The following is a 15,742-nucleotide window of genomic DNA, read 5'->3' as shown; positions in this document are numbered from 1 at the left end:
AAAATGGTGGCTAAAATGGTTAGAAAATTAGTCCTTATACTATAGTTAAAAACACAAAAATTTACATTTTATTCCAGGTGTAACAGTATCAGGGCGATTTCAGCTTGTAAAATTTAATAACTATATAAGATAAAGACTCCAAACAACATTTTACCACGTGGTAAGAAAATAACCAGTGTTATAGAATTGTTAACCTTCCTACCACAGTGTCTCACTTTTATTAACACTCTAAATTCTGACTATGTAAGAAACTAAAACTCAAGGACATTAATTGCTGAAAGTTCTTTCTGGGCATTACCAAACATAAAATGGCGCTGCTTACAACACAAATTAATTTCTCTCTGAAATCTTTTTCTAAAAAAATCTAGTATATATTATAATTGCCCTAAATTTTACATATTTAGGTACAAAGTCATGGTGTATCACTTGCTAAATGACACATATAGTATGAAAATAAAGGCTGACAAAAATATTAGAAAAGGTTCTACAAGAGTGCAACCAGCCATAGAAAAATACTAGGAGGGAGGAAGGTATGAAGGGAGGGGAAGGAAGGAAGGAAGGACAGACTAACTCCTATTTATATATAAGACAAAAGGAAAAAAAGGGACACAATTATTTTTATTCTTAAAATATATTCCATGGATTATCAAGGAGGAACTATTCTATATCCCATGTAACTTTTTAGTGTTCTATGGATTAAATTTACTATAATCTTACATCAGTACAATTTATATCAAAAAAATTTTATAGGAAGTTGTCCCCAAATTACTGAAAAATATAGTTTTCTACTTAAAGTAGCATGTAATACCCAACTACTAATTTAGTTGAAAAGGATTTCAGAGAAATAGTAGTTGATACTGCAAAATAAAATAACCTGCAAGTGTGTAGCAAAGCATTTTTAACAGATTTAGAACTAAAAATGCAATCATCTCAATAAATATTAATAACATAAATATTTCCAATATTCACCCTATATAAATTATGTAATTTTTGAATTGCTATTGTTTTTTTAATACGACAGAGTAGCTTGTCACCTTATTTCTTTTAAATGCAAACATATTAATTAGATGTGCAGCTGGGGGTGGGGGGAGGGCTGGGTGGCTCAGTCGGTTAGGCATCAGATCATGATCTCATGACTTTGGCTCAGGTCATGATCTCACGGTTCGGAGTTAGAGCCCAGCATCAGGGTCTCTGCTATCAGCACAGAACCCACTCTGGATCCTCTCTCTCCCTCTCTCTCTCTCTGCCCCTCCTCCCCTCCTCTCAAAAATAAATATGAAAAACATTTTTTAAAAAGATATGCAGCCGTTTGATTACTTTATTATGTATTCTAAATTAGTCATCCCAGAACATGTACATGTTGAAATACTTGTTAATGAACTAAAGCATTTCAGCCAGTACACTTGGGATGAGATATTTTAAGAATTCAGAATTTTTTTTGGACTTCAAAGTATGCTAAGTAACAACACCAACAGGGTCTACAGCAGCAACCTGTGCTCAAACATACTAATATTTTTATAGCAAAACATGAAATTGCCAATTGTATAAAGACTATAATTAGCTTCATGTCAATTAAAATTAGGTTTTGCTGTCAAACAAATCTATGCCTCACTTAGAAAAGCTGGTATTAAAAATTTCTTACATTTCAGAAATGCAATAAATGATTGCAGGCTTTTACTTTAAATTATTTTCATTTTAGTTTTAGTTTACAGTACATTCACATTTATTCCATAAACATTATATGTATGGATAGGTAATATTCATTATGAATTTTATTTTTTAATATCTTTTTAAATTTTAAGGTTTTTCATTTTTGCGAGACAGAGACAGAGTGTGAGCAGGGGAGAGGCAGAGAGAGAGGGAGACAGAATCCGAAGCAGGTTCCCGGCTCTGAGCTGTCAGCTGAGCTCTGATGCGGGGCTCGAACTCACAAACCACAAGATCAGGACCTAAGCCAAAGTCGCATGCTTAACTGAGCCACCCAGGCACCCCATGAATTTTACTTTTAGATAGTAAAGAGGCATTGCCAAGAATTTGATTTAAAAAAAAGCTCTGAGGCTAAAAAAAGTTGAAAACCAGTATTACAATAATTTGATTAGCAACTAAAGTCATAAAATGTTAGGAGTCTCTGTAAATAACATAATCCAACCTTCTCCTGCCCTATGTAGGAAATCTCTTAAATATCATATAGCTATGGAAGTCTTAGTAGATGAATAGAAGGAAAAATATTTACTCCCTAGGTCACCACTGATCTCTCTTCACTGTTACACCCCTTAGTCCCCATTTTCAGACAGCTCTTAAGTATCAAAAAATTCTTATACTGATCACAACTCTCTTACACCTCTCCAGAATTTCTGATTGGAATCAGTTCCGACCTCTAGATCATGGGAAAATAAATCTAAACATCTGTCACCCATCAGCCCTTTAAATATCTGAACACTGTTACTAAATCTCTTCAACATCTTCTTAGACAAGGCCAAAGATACACTTCACATTGATCACACATCAACATTTTGGAATTTTCCCACTTTATCACTCTGTCATTTTCCCTGGGCACGTCAATCTGCCAATGTAATTCAATAAAACATGAAAACTAAAATTAATCTAGTCTTGCCACAGCAGCACACAGCATACGGCTTCTGCCTCTCCTGGTGTAGAACTGAAATTATACTTGCATTAATAAAGTCTAACTTATTTTGCAGGATAAGTTTTGGGTGGAGCTTACACAAGGTACTATAAGCTTACAAACTACGTAAGTTTAAAGTACAGTCACGTAAAATAAGGTGAACTTCAGGGCTGGGTGATGTAGTAACATACTGAAATCATTAGACATCAAACTTTCTTGTGTTGTTCCTCTCACAGCTCTGCCCTTCCTAATGCTGACTTCACACTAAGGCATGTTTCTTTTCCCATAAGAAGCAATCTAGGTTCTCCCAGTGTGCTCTCCCTCAGTCATGAAATCAGAATTCATTCCTTCAGTTTGAGTGGGCCAACTTCAGTCACATGACCACATCTAAATCAATAACAAACCAATCAATAAATCAAAAACTAATACCAAAGTAATGGCCGCAGGTGAAATGACTCAGGCCTGGTTCCTCAATCAACCAAATTAGCAAAGAGAATGGGATTATTATGACTGAATTAGACTAATCAGGCCCCAGCAGTGAACCAGGGTCAATTCCCCAAAACCACGATGCATCTACAAAATGAAAAAGTGATGGGATGGGTTCTGGTGAGTGCAAAGCAATTTACACTACACTTTTGGAACTACGCTTCACCTCTTCAAAGTACAAGGCCACACTTCCGACAATTTCATAGGCCAACACAAAACAGACTGTCCAACCTAGTAAACATTTTCTCTGTTCGCCTTTACGATTCACATTTCAGACCCTCCTTCTAAATCATTTGCTACTACCTTCCTGATGCGTATCTTTTTAGACATTCTCTATTTAGTGAAGTTCTCCTAGTAGCCAACACTCAATTTTATCTAAAAATGTCTGTATTATATCTTCATTCTTGAAAAACGGTTTTGCTGGATATATAACTATGGGTTGACAGATTTATCTTAACGTTTTGGAAATATTATCCCAGTGTCTTTTGGCTTCCATTGTTACTGATGTCATTCTGTTGCTTCTTTGTAGGAGGATTTCCCTTTTTTTCTTGGGGTGTTTCTGGTATTTTCTCCATGATTCTGGTATTTTACAACTGCATAATAATATTCCATTTGATATGTATTGTGCCTTCTGTAGCTTTGTCTCATCAATTACAGAAAATTCACAGCACTACTCCTTTCAATAATTGACTCTCCTACATTCTATTTTTTTCCTGGAGTTCCAATGAGAGGTACATTAGACTTTCTAAGTATTTCCCCCAAACTTGTGAATCTCTTCAACATTATATGTAACCTGTATTTATGTGCTGTATTCTGGATAAATTTTTCAGCTCCATCTTCCAATTCAACAACTCTGTCTCCACAGATGGACCAAAAAGGCTTAGTCTCTGACCTGCTCTAATACTAGTAAAAGTCGTAAGGTCACCACTAGCTTTCACATTTACTATTTAACTTCCTGTTCTTGTTTCTTTGTTTTTGCTGCTGTTTTACATTTTTGAGAAAGCAGCAATGCATTTAAAATGTGTTTGTTGTCACTTATTCAGGATCTAGTTTTACTGTAGTAAGAGGACCCTCAAAGTATATAGTCCATAATAGTGCTGAAAGGGAAAGTTAAGACTAACAATTCTAAAAATATAAAAATAAATTTTTTAAAGCCTAACAATTCTTTAGCAATCACATCAAACTTTGTCTACTGCTTAAAGTAGAGCCAACTATTTCCCTTTGACTTATCCACAACTATTAGTTCAAGCCACCCTAGGCCATACGAGTGCAACTGACATTTTGTTCCTAAAGTCTGTTTATCCCTAAAACATGTTTGTTCTTTGTTAATGACAAGGAATGGTATTAATATGTATTAGATGAGACAAAGAAGATGGGAACTTTGCAACTAGTAGATAAAAATTATCACAGAACATTTGGTCAAAAAATAACTCCCTTATATACCAATAAAGTTCCCCCCTTATACTAATATTCACTTTAAAACAACTGTGTAAATTTGTCCATTACTAGCTTAAAGCTATTATTGTTCCTAGTAATAATTCTCTATTATACTGAAGAATATCAAGTTTTAAACACTCAATGTTTCATACAAAGGATTTTGTCTTCCCATCTTTTAAAGAATAATGATTCCAAACACTTTTGCTCTAAAAATATGCTTAGTTACACAAAATACTAACATTATTAGTGAATTCTTAATTTTCTGTCAGAAGCTCTAGGATTAATGTTGATCCAAATTTTTCTTGCCTATAATTTATTACCACATTTTTACACCAAAGCTATTAACAATCAGAAAAAACTATTACTGAGATTATGGTTCTCACCTTAATGTTTTGAAACCTTTTCAAGTGGACACTTCTGATGAAGGTTGAAAACTTTAAAAAATGAACAATAATGGTTCATTGATTTTTGGCCTGAACATTAGCCCAGCTAACTCAGCCCAGTCTATAGATAGCTATTAGAACAAGCTGACATTGCGAAATTTTAAATCATTCACAGATTACAATCTCAGATCCTTTCAATATTACAGAAACACAGACAGTTAAGAAATGTAGATCTGTATTTGGGAAACTGTAGTATATTTTGTTTATAACTACTGAAGAAAAATCCCATGATAGGGTTAATGGAGATTTTCTTTTATGAAGTGGTCACAAAAATTACATTGTTTCACAATAAGCAGAGCCACAAATAAATAAGGTTTATACTTCAAAGGACATTCAACAGATCACCAAAATCAAGTCATCTCTAAACACTGCGTTAAAAACATTACCATGAAAAGAGAACAGTTTTTATCGTTGTATCTGTGCATCATACACAGACTGAAGTGCAGCAAGTATAAGAGAGGTAGGGAAAAGTAGAGACACAAGACACTTTAACAAGATAGTCTCAAATCAAGACCTCAAGTAGACAATGATATTAAAAATAGAGAAGATCAAAACAGTAGATATTTTAGATATACTTGAGAACCTGAAACCAAAAAAATAGGAAATACTCCATCCTTTCAAGCACACAGGGAAAATTTAGATAAACTGACCTTAGGCCACAAAGAAAATCTTGGTAAAGTTGAAAAAAATAGAAATATAAAGAGTAATAGCAGAGAAGTTATTGTTTTTAATGGAAATAACATACACACACATGCACACACACATACAACAAACAAAAGGCTCTTCAACCTAAAATTTTTAAATGTACAATTAAAAACTTATTGGATCATAGGTAAAATCCAAACCTAAAGAGAAGAATTTCTTGAAAATAATGATAATGAAAACATGACATATAAGATCAGATCCATAAATTCAGCTAAAGCTTTTAATGGAGAAAAGCTTTAATACTAATATAAATCAAATGAGAATAAATAAATGCTCAATCAATTCAAAAAGAAAAAGGAACACAGTAAAGCAAAGACAGAATAAAAGAAAAAACAAATACATGTATTAGAAAAGAGAAAGAACTAATCTATAAATCCAAAAGCCAACTCTCTGAAAATCATTGGCTAACCTAAATCAAGAAAAAAGGGAAAAAGCAAAAGTATCCCGAATCAGACATAACAAAATAAAAATAGGCATTAGAACAAAGAAAAATAAAGAAAAACATGAGATTTCTTCACAACTCTATGTAGAAAGTTTTAAAACCCAGAGGAAATAATTTTTTAGAAAAATACAATTTGACAAAATTGACTTCAAAGCCAAAAGTCTAATTTCCATAAAAAAATAAAGAACTTTTCATAAAACAGTACCAGACTTTTTTTTTTTAACGTTTATTTATTTTTGAGACAGAGAGAGACAGAGCATGAATGGGGGAGGGGCAGAGAGAGAGGGAGACACAGAATCCAAAGCAGGATCCAGGCTCTGAGCTGTCAGCACAGAGCCCGATGTGGGGCTTCAACCCACAGACCGCGAGAACATGACCTGAGCTGAAGTCGGACACTTAACTGGCTGAGCCACCTAGGTGCCCCCAGACTCAGTTGGTTTCACATGGGAATTTTACCAAACCTTTAAGGAGCAGAAAATCCCAGTACCACTTAGGATATTCCAGAGGAAAGAATTAGTAATATTTTGTTATTATACAGTACTTGGACTACCTGTGAAGCACTAGAGTGTTACTTGAAAGTAAACTGGAATTAGTTGTGAATGTACACTGCAAACTCTAGTGCAACCGCTATAAAAAAAAGTGAAAATGAGTAAATTGATATGCTAGAAAAGGAGAAACTGGAATAATATAAAATTGCTCATTAAAACCATAGTAGGCACAAAAAGAGTGGAAGACAAAAGGAACAAAGAACAATGGTAACAAACAGAAAACAGTAACAAATATAATAGACATTAATTCAATTATATGAATACTTCCTTTAAACATCAATGGACTACATCAATGAAAACAGAGACTGTCAGAGTAGACTAAAAAATAAGACCCAAATACATAATGTCTACAAGAAATAAATTTATATATAAAGACACAGAAAAAAAGGAAAAGAGATGGAGAAAGATATACTGTGCTAATACTAATCAAAAGAGAGTGGATGTAGCTATGTTAATTTCAGACAGAGCAGACTTCAAAGCAAGAAAAGTGACCAGGGACAAAAAGAGGCGTTACATAATGATAAAGCAGTCAATTCTCTAAGAAGACATAAAAATCCTTAATATATATGTGCCTAACAACAGAGTGTCAAAATACATAAGGCAAAAACTGATATAAACTGTAAGGAAAAGGCATGATCCACTATTACAGTTGGAGACTTTAACACCGCTCTGTCAAAAATGGACAGATCTAGCAAGGAGAAAATCAGTAAGAACATAGTTTAACTCAAAAGCACCATCAATCTATACTGGATACAACTGACGTCTATAGACTACTTCATCCAACAACAGCAGAATACACATGTTTCTCAAGCTCATAGGGGACACTCACCACAAAACAGACCATGTTCTGGACCATAAGACACACTTTTAAAAGAATAGACATCACACCATGTTTGCTCCCAGACCACAATGTAATTAAACTAGAAATCAATAACAGAAAGCTAGTTGGAAAATCCCAAAATACGTGGAGATTAAACACCACACCTCTAATTAACACATGACTGAAAGAAAAAACCTCGAGAGCAATTTAAAAATATTTCAAGTTAAATGAAGCTGAAATACAACTTATCGAAATTTGTGGAATGCAGTGAAAGCAAGAATTTACAGCATTTCTAAAACTCTAAAATCCATAATCAAAGCTTCCACTTCAAAAAACTTGAAAAAGAACAGCAAATTAAATCTAAAGTAAGCAGTGAAAAAGAATAAAAATTAGAGCAGAAATCAAAATTGAAAACAGGAATCAACAGAGAAGAATCAAAGAAACCTAAAGCCAGTCTTTGAAAACATCAATAAAATCGATAAGCTAGTCAGGCTAACTAGGAAAAAAAGAGAGAAGACATAAGTTAGTAATATCAGAAACAAAAGAGGAGACATTACTACAAATCCCAAGGACATTAAAAGGATAATTAAGGAATACTACAAACAATGCTACGACCACAAATTTGATAACCTATATGAAATAGTCTAATTCCTCAAAAAAAGACAATCTGCTAAAACTCATACACGAAGAAAGACAATCTGAGTAAGCCATTCAGTTCCATTAAAGAAACTGAAACAATAATTAATAATCTTCTAAAACAGAAAGCACCAGGCCCAGGTGGATTCACATGCAAATTCTATCAAACATTTAAGAAAGGAATTAGAGCAATTCTCTACAGTCTTTTTCAGAAAATAGAAGCAGAATACTTCCTGACTCATTCTATGAAGACAGCATTTAATAGCAAAATAATACCAAAACCAGACAAAGACAGCGCAATCTTCTTGTAATGACAAATATTTCTTAAGAACATAGATGCAAATATCCTGAAAATATTAGCAAATCAAATCCATCAATATATAAAAAGATCTGCCCAACACAACCTAGTGGGATTTATACCAGGTATGCAAGGTTGATTCACCAATCAAAAGTCAATTAAAATAATCCATCACATCAACAGACTTAAGAAGAAAAAATCATGTGATCATTTCCATAGATACAGTGAAAGCATTTGACAAAATCTAACATCCATTCGTGATAAAAACTCTTAGCATACTACAAGCAGAGGGGAACTTCCTCAACTAGAGAAACTAAAACTTAGGAAACTAAACATACTCATACCATATAATCCTATAGTGGCATTCCTTGGAATTTACCCAAACAAGGATGTTTATAGCAGCTTTATCCAAAATTGCCAAAACTTGAAAGCAACCAAGGTACCCTTCTAAAGATGAATAGATAAACTATTACCTGACACATCCAGATAATGAAATATTATTCAGGGTTAAAAACAAATGAGCTATCAAGCCATAAACAGACATGGCAGAATCTTAAATGCCTATTGTTAAGTGAAAGAAGCCAATCTAAAACGTTTACATACTGTATCATTGCAATTACTGGACATTCTATAAAAGGAAAAGCTCTGGAAACAGTAAAAGAAACAGTAGTTACTAGGAGATAATAGGAAAGAAAAATGAATAGGCACAGAGAATTTTTAGGGCAGTCTAACTACTCTGTATGATACTATAATGGTGAACATGTCATTATACATTTGTCCAAACCTATAGAATGTACAGGAGTAAATCCTAATACAAACTATGACCGTTGAGTGATAATGATGTGTCAGTGTAGGTTCACTAATTTTAAGAAATGTATCACTTTGGTTCAGGATATTTAGAGTGTGGGAGGTTGTGACTGTGTGGAGTCACATGGGAAATCTTTGTACCTTCTGATCAATTTTGCTATGAACCTAAAACTGAAAAATAAAGTATTAAAATAAAATAAATGAAAAAACAAGGAAATTATCTGTACCCAATATCATAAATAAATTATCCCTACAAGACAGGGATTCTAAAAATAGAAAAGGAAAAAACCAACCCCCCCCCCCAAAAAAAAAATCAAAAACAGGCAGGAGACATGAACAGAATTCACAGAAAATGTTCCTTATCTATAGGAAGATGTCTAACTTCATTCATAAGAGTAACATAAATAAAAATTATACACCCTATTTTTTCCTATCAAATTGGCAAAAATTCAAAAATTTGACCACATATGCTAACAAAGTAGGGGGAAAAAAAAGGCACCATCATACGCTGCAGGCAACAATGCTTTGAAAAAGAATTGTCATTATTTAGCAAAATTACATAGGATTTTACTCTTGACACAGCAGTTCCATTTGAGGGCTTTATCTCTTCCTAAGACACACTTAAAAAAAAACCCAAAAACAAGTGCACAAAGCTCTTCACTGAAGTTCTATTTGCTGTAGCAAGACTGAAATAAATGTCTGCAGTAGAAGACTGGTTAAACAATGTATGATACATTCATACAATGAAGTGCTACGTAAATGTAAAAAGACATAAGAAATATCTCTACATATTGCTATGGAATGGTCTCCTAGATACAGTAATAAGTAAACACAGCAAGGTAAAGAAAATGTATACAATATGTTACCTTTTATCTAAGAAAAAGAAGAAATACCCCTACATAAACAGTAATTTGTGTATGTACTCATATACATACAATTTAGATCTGTATGTGTGTGTGTTAAAACAGCGGTATAATCCACAAACTACTAAAACTGGTTACCTATTGGTAATAGGGTGGAACAGTCAAGAGATAAAAAGACTTTTCTGAAGGTAAACTGTTTGGGAGATTTAACTCTGCAACCATGTAAATGTTTTATGATGAAAAAACAAAATGAAATAAAATAAAAAGAAACCCTAGAACAAAAATCAAAATTAAATAAAGCAATGCAACCGTTGTTATCAATTTTGTGGTTTGACCTCAGAGAAGAACTGTTTCAAGTGACTTGACATACAATAATTTGATTATATGTCCTTAACAGATTTCACAGGTATTTCCCTAATGGGATATATCCTAAGAACTACAAAGAAATCTTAAACTGTTCTCAGTAATATTATTAGTGATATTATTGTTATTCTGGAACTATTAAACATAAGATAATGCAACTGAATGTCAACAGGGACTCTAATAGCATACTAGCATCCGTACAAGTACTGAAAATAGTGCCAAAAATTACTCGTCCGTGATATAAGCCTAATACACAAAAGGGGCCACAACTCAACTCACTGTCTTCCCCATCTTACTTAATGGCATCGAAAACCTACTTAGGTTTAACATGTCCCCTCCACTCATTCTTTTGGTCATCAAATCCTACTGACTCTACCTCGCGCCTCTGTGTTAAATTTAGTTCCATTGTGTTAAATTTGGTTCAGATTGCCCAAACACATCCTTTGCAATAAAAATGTGACGTGAGCCACATATGTAATTTCGGATATTATTGTTTCCATATTAAAAAGAAAAAAGAAACAGGGAAAACTAAAATTCTGATATCTTTAACCCAGTCTATCCAAAATATTGTCATTTCAACATGTAAACAAAAATTATTAATGAGCTACTTGACTTTTATTTTACAAATCAAGGCTTTGAAATTCACTACGTATTTTACACTTACAGAACAGCTCAATTCAGACTTGCCCCATTTCAAGTGTTCAGCAGCCCCACTGGAGCACAGATGCCCCAGACCACCAGAGGTCCAAACACTGGCTACACATCAGAATCACTCTTCATTCATTAAGTGAACTTACTAGTTGCAGGGTCTAGAGGCGAATCTACGAACAAGAATAGATTCCTGGCATACAAATCTCTTTTCTCTTGCCAAACCCTGACTGACACATTAAGACTATTCACAATCTGATCGACCTAATCCACCTCTTCAGCCCTTATCACAAATTCACATGCTATAATTTCCATTCTTTGAACACATATCTTCACAGATTCTCAAACACACTAGTCCTTTAAAACTCCTTATTGTTAGTGTGTTGGTTTTTTCCTCTTCCTAAACTTTCACTGCCCCCTCTTTCATCCTACCTATCCTTCAACACTCAGGGCAAATATCCTTTCCCTCTGTGAAATGTTCTGTGGTTCCCCATGGAGGTATTTACTCTCTCCACTGTGTGTTTTATTCATCTCTCTGTCATACTATCGTACTTTATAGAATTACAATTTATCTATTGATGAATGTCTCCCCACAAGATCATGGGTTATCCACCTCATAACTCAGACACACTGGAGCGGGATTCAGTGGGACAGAAGGGGTAGAATTATAGTTATTTTGTGAAAAATCACACACAACCTATCTTAGCGACACTGTTATCTAACCTATAGGTGCCCCTACCTAAACTAAATGACTTTCCCAGAGAAATTTATTACATTAAGATCAGCAGGCCCATGTGCTGCAGTAGGAATATCACAGAAACGAACAGCACTTGTTATCCTGCCAAATAGATCACTCTAAATAGTTAATACCCCGGTATCCTAGCTTATTAACAGTCTTCTCTAAGTTTGGATAGTCAATTTCCTAAAACCTTATCACTCTTGAATCTTCTAACTATAACCCTTAGGTATGCATGGCATTCAGCACCTTTGAGGGCTTTCTCTTCTAGAGAAAGTAAAAATCAGGCTTAAATTTTTTTTTAATGTTTGTTTTTAAGACGGGGGTGCAGAGAGCAAGGGAGACAGAGGAACCAAAGTGGGCTCTGCGCTGACAGTAGAGAGCCAGACACGAGGCTGGAACTCATGAACTGTGAGATCATGACCTGAGCCAAAGTCTGACACTCAATTGGCTGAAACACCCAGGTGCCCCAGGCTTTAAATTTCTTAATGTAATGTCAACTTAGCTGTCTACTAAACCGATAATGCTGAACATATAAACCTTTATGATCAGCAACACACTTAGATTTAGGTATCTGTTAACAACCTAAATCTCCAAAGCTGATGTTCATCTCCTATAAAGGGCCTAAAGCCAATTTATATTAGACAGGAAGGCTGAGAGCTATTCTCACCCCTGTCCATACCATTTTCCAACAGTCACCATGGACCAGCCACTCATGCTACTTTGTTTTACATGTATTTTCTTCACAGTAACACATTGATATAGCCATCAACTCCATTTTACAGATAAGGAAACTGACAGTAAAGTTAAAAAACAATTCCTAAAATAATGTCTTCAGAATACGAATTCCAGATGTTTGCCCTTTAAACTACAGCCCATTTAGTGGTGTGCTAGAGTCAGGTCCACACTGACTCACAGGAGCCAACTGTTAAATTTTTAGGAACTGCACAAGCCACTGTTAAACGGAGCTATGATTAAAAATTAAATCATAGGGACACCTGGGTGGCTCGGTCGGTTGGGCGTCTGACTTCGGCTCAGGTCATGATCTCACTGTTTGGGAGTTTGAGCCTCACATCGGGCTCTGTGCTGACAGCTCAGAGCCTGGAGCCTGCTTTGGATTCTGGGTCTCCCTCTCTCTCTGCCCCTTCCCTGCTCGTGCTCTGTCTCTCCCTCTCTCTCTCAAAATAAATAAACATTAAAAAAAGGAAATTAAAAAAAAATTAAAGCATATAAGCTGACAGTTAAATAATAAAAACAAAGGTACTACTTATTCGAAACTCACTTCCTAAATATTTTAGTACATTTTACTTGAGGTTAATTACACTTATTATATATGTGTATATACATCTGTGTGTGACATACATGTGAATAATACTATATAATGGTGTGAAAACGAGTATCTCTTCTCAACTCTGTATTCAGTGATATCACTTTGCCAGCTTGAGACCGAGCACGATGGGAGTACTTACACCAAAGAAACTGGCGAATCCTACAAAGCATGGCTCCCCACGCCCCAAGTGGTTGTTACATATTACTAGCAAACCACAAGTTCGCTCCTTATTCTGAATAATCAGTTATTTCAAAATGCAATATGCAAAATTTGCAAAATGCAAAATGCAATTTTCAGCCTCTATCCAGAAATTCTCATTCAGTAGATCAGGGGTAGAGTATCAGCATGTATTTTGCAAAAGACTATCCTCTAAAAACCTTCTGATACATACCTGTAGCTGAGAAGTACTCTTTGAGATTTCTAAAGCAGTATTATGGATCATATCAGACGTTAGAAGCTACAAACTTAAAACTGCATTACTTTAGGTTCCCAAAGAGAAGTCTCTACAAACTATAATGTGAAACTGTAACACAGCTTTTTTATCAAGGATCAAAGACAATCACAGGAAAGCTTCTATAAAGCTTAAATTATCAGAAACGTTTCTGTTTAAACAATAATCTTAATAAAAAGATTATAATATGAGACAACTAAGATATCCACATGAAAAAGAATAAGGCTGGACCATACATAAAAATTAACTCAAAATGGATCAAAGCTAAAGCTCTAAGATTCTTTGAAGAAAACACGGCATAAATCTTTGTGACCCTGAATTAGACAATGGTTTCTTAAATAAGACACCTAAAGCACAAACAACAACAAAAACACAGATAAACTGGATTTCATCAAATTAAAAACATTCGTGCTTTAAAGGACATCATCAAGAACATAGAAAGATAACCCAAAGAATGGAAGAAAACTTTTAAAAATCGTATAAAAGGAATTTGTATCTAAAATACATAGAGTTGAAGGGGCACCTGGGTGGCTCAGTCCGACTTCAGCTTGGGTCATGATCTCATGGTTTGAGAGTTAGAGCTCCACGTTGGGCTCTGTCCTGACAGCTCAGAGCCTGAGCCTGCTTCAGATTCTCTCTCCCTCTCTCTCTCTCTCTCTCTCTCTCTCTCTGCTCCTCCCCCACTCATGCTCTCTCTCAAAAATAAACATTAGGGGCACCTGGGTGGCGCAGTCGGTTAAGCGTCCGACTTCAGCCAGGTCACGATCTCGCGGTCTGTGAGTTCGAGCCCCGCGTCAGGCTCTGGGCTGATGGCTCAGAGCCTGGAGCCTGTTTCCGATTCTGTGTCTCCCTCTCTCTCTGCCCCTCCCCTGCTCGTGCTCTGTCTCTCTCTGTCCCAAAAATAAATAAACGTTGAAAAAAAAATTAAAAAAAAAATAAATAAAAAAATAAACATTAAAAAAATTTTTTTTAAATACATAGAGTTGTTACAAATCAACAAAAAGACAACCCAATTAAAACATAGGCAAAGGATTTGAATGAACATGTCTCCTGAGAAGGTATGCAGGTCGCCAATAAGCACAGGAGACGATATTCAGTATCATTAGCCATCAGGGAATTGCAAAAACTACAATTAGATTACCATGTCACATCCATTAAGATGGCTATAACGGATGACTTAGATAATAGCAAATGCTGATAAAGACACAGAGAATTGAAAACCTCCTACACTGCTGACAAGAATGTAAAATGGTGTAGCTGCTTCGGAAAACAATCTAGCAGTTGCTCAAAAAATTAAACATAGAGTTGCTGTATGATGCAGCAATTCTACTCCAGGATATAAATCCAAGAGAAATGAAAACATGTGTCCACTCAAAAAATTGTGTATGGATGTTCATAGCAGCATTATACCTAAAAGCCCAAAAGTGGAAACAACCCAAATGTTCGTCTACTAATGAATGGATAAACATGATATGTTAATACAATGGAATATTATTTGGCAAAAACAAGGAATAAAATATTGATGTATCCTATAGTCTTTCATGAACCTTGAAAACTCTATGTTAAGTGAAAGACACTAGTCAAAAACAAACCACATATTGCGTAACTCCAGCATTATGAAATATCCACAGCAGGCAAATCTATAGTGATCGTAAGTGGAATAGTGGTCACCTAGGGCTGGTGGTCAGTTGGATGATACAAGTGTGACCACTAAAGGGTACGGGGTTTCTTTTCAGGGTGATGAAAATGCTCCAAAATTGACTGTGGTGATGGTTGCCTGACTCTGGGAATATACAAAAAACCACTGAAATGTACATTTGAAATGGGTGAACAGTATGGTATGTGAGTTATATCTCAATAATCTGTTACACATACACATAAATTTCTTAAAAAAAATTAACTCAGGAAGAGATTTCCATTTCTGAATAACTGATGTCTTCTTTTATTCAGTAAGTTATACTGAAGCATTGATTTATATATTGATATAAATTTATATACTTATACAATCACCAAATTATATATAATCATCAATTATATTTCTCTTCTGGCTTCATTACCAGGAAATTCACCACTGATTTGTGGTCACATGTGCTTTCCTTCACC

The 15,742-nt window shown here is 34.8% G+C and overlaps 1 protein-coding gene across 2 annotated transcripts in view; it reads right to left on the bottom strand.

Annotated features, from left to right (window-relative positions):
- Positions 1-15,742, bottom strand: part of ZC3H13 (zinc finger CCCH-type containing 13) — a 98,640-nt gene that overhangs the window by 72,745 nt on the left and 10,153 nt on the right. The window lies entirely within an intron of this gene.

The sequence above is a fragment of the Lynx canadensis genome, chromosome A1 (genome assembly GCF_007474595.2).
Source record: "Lynx canadensis isolate LIC74 chromosome A1, mLynCan4.pri.v2, whole genome shotgun sequence".
Taxonomy (NCBI): Eukaryota; Metazoa; Chordata; class Mammalia; order Carnivora; family Felidae; genus Lynx; species Lynx canadensis.
The sequence above is the reverse complement of the archived record's forward strand: the minus strand, read 5'-3'. Positions and strand labels throughout refer to the sequence as shown.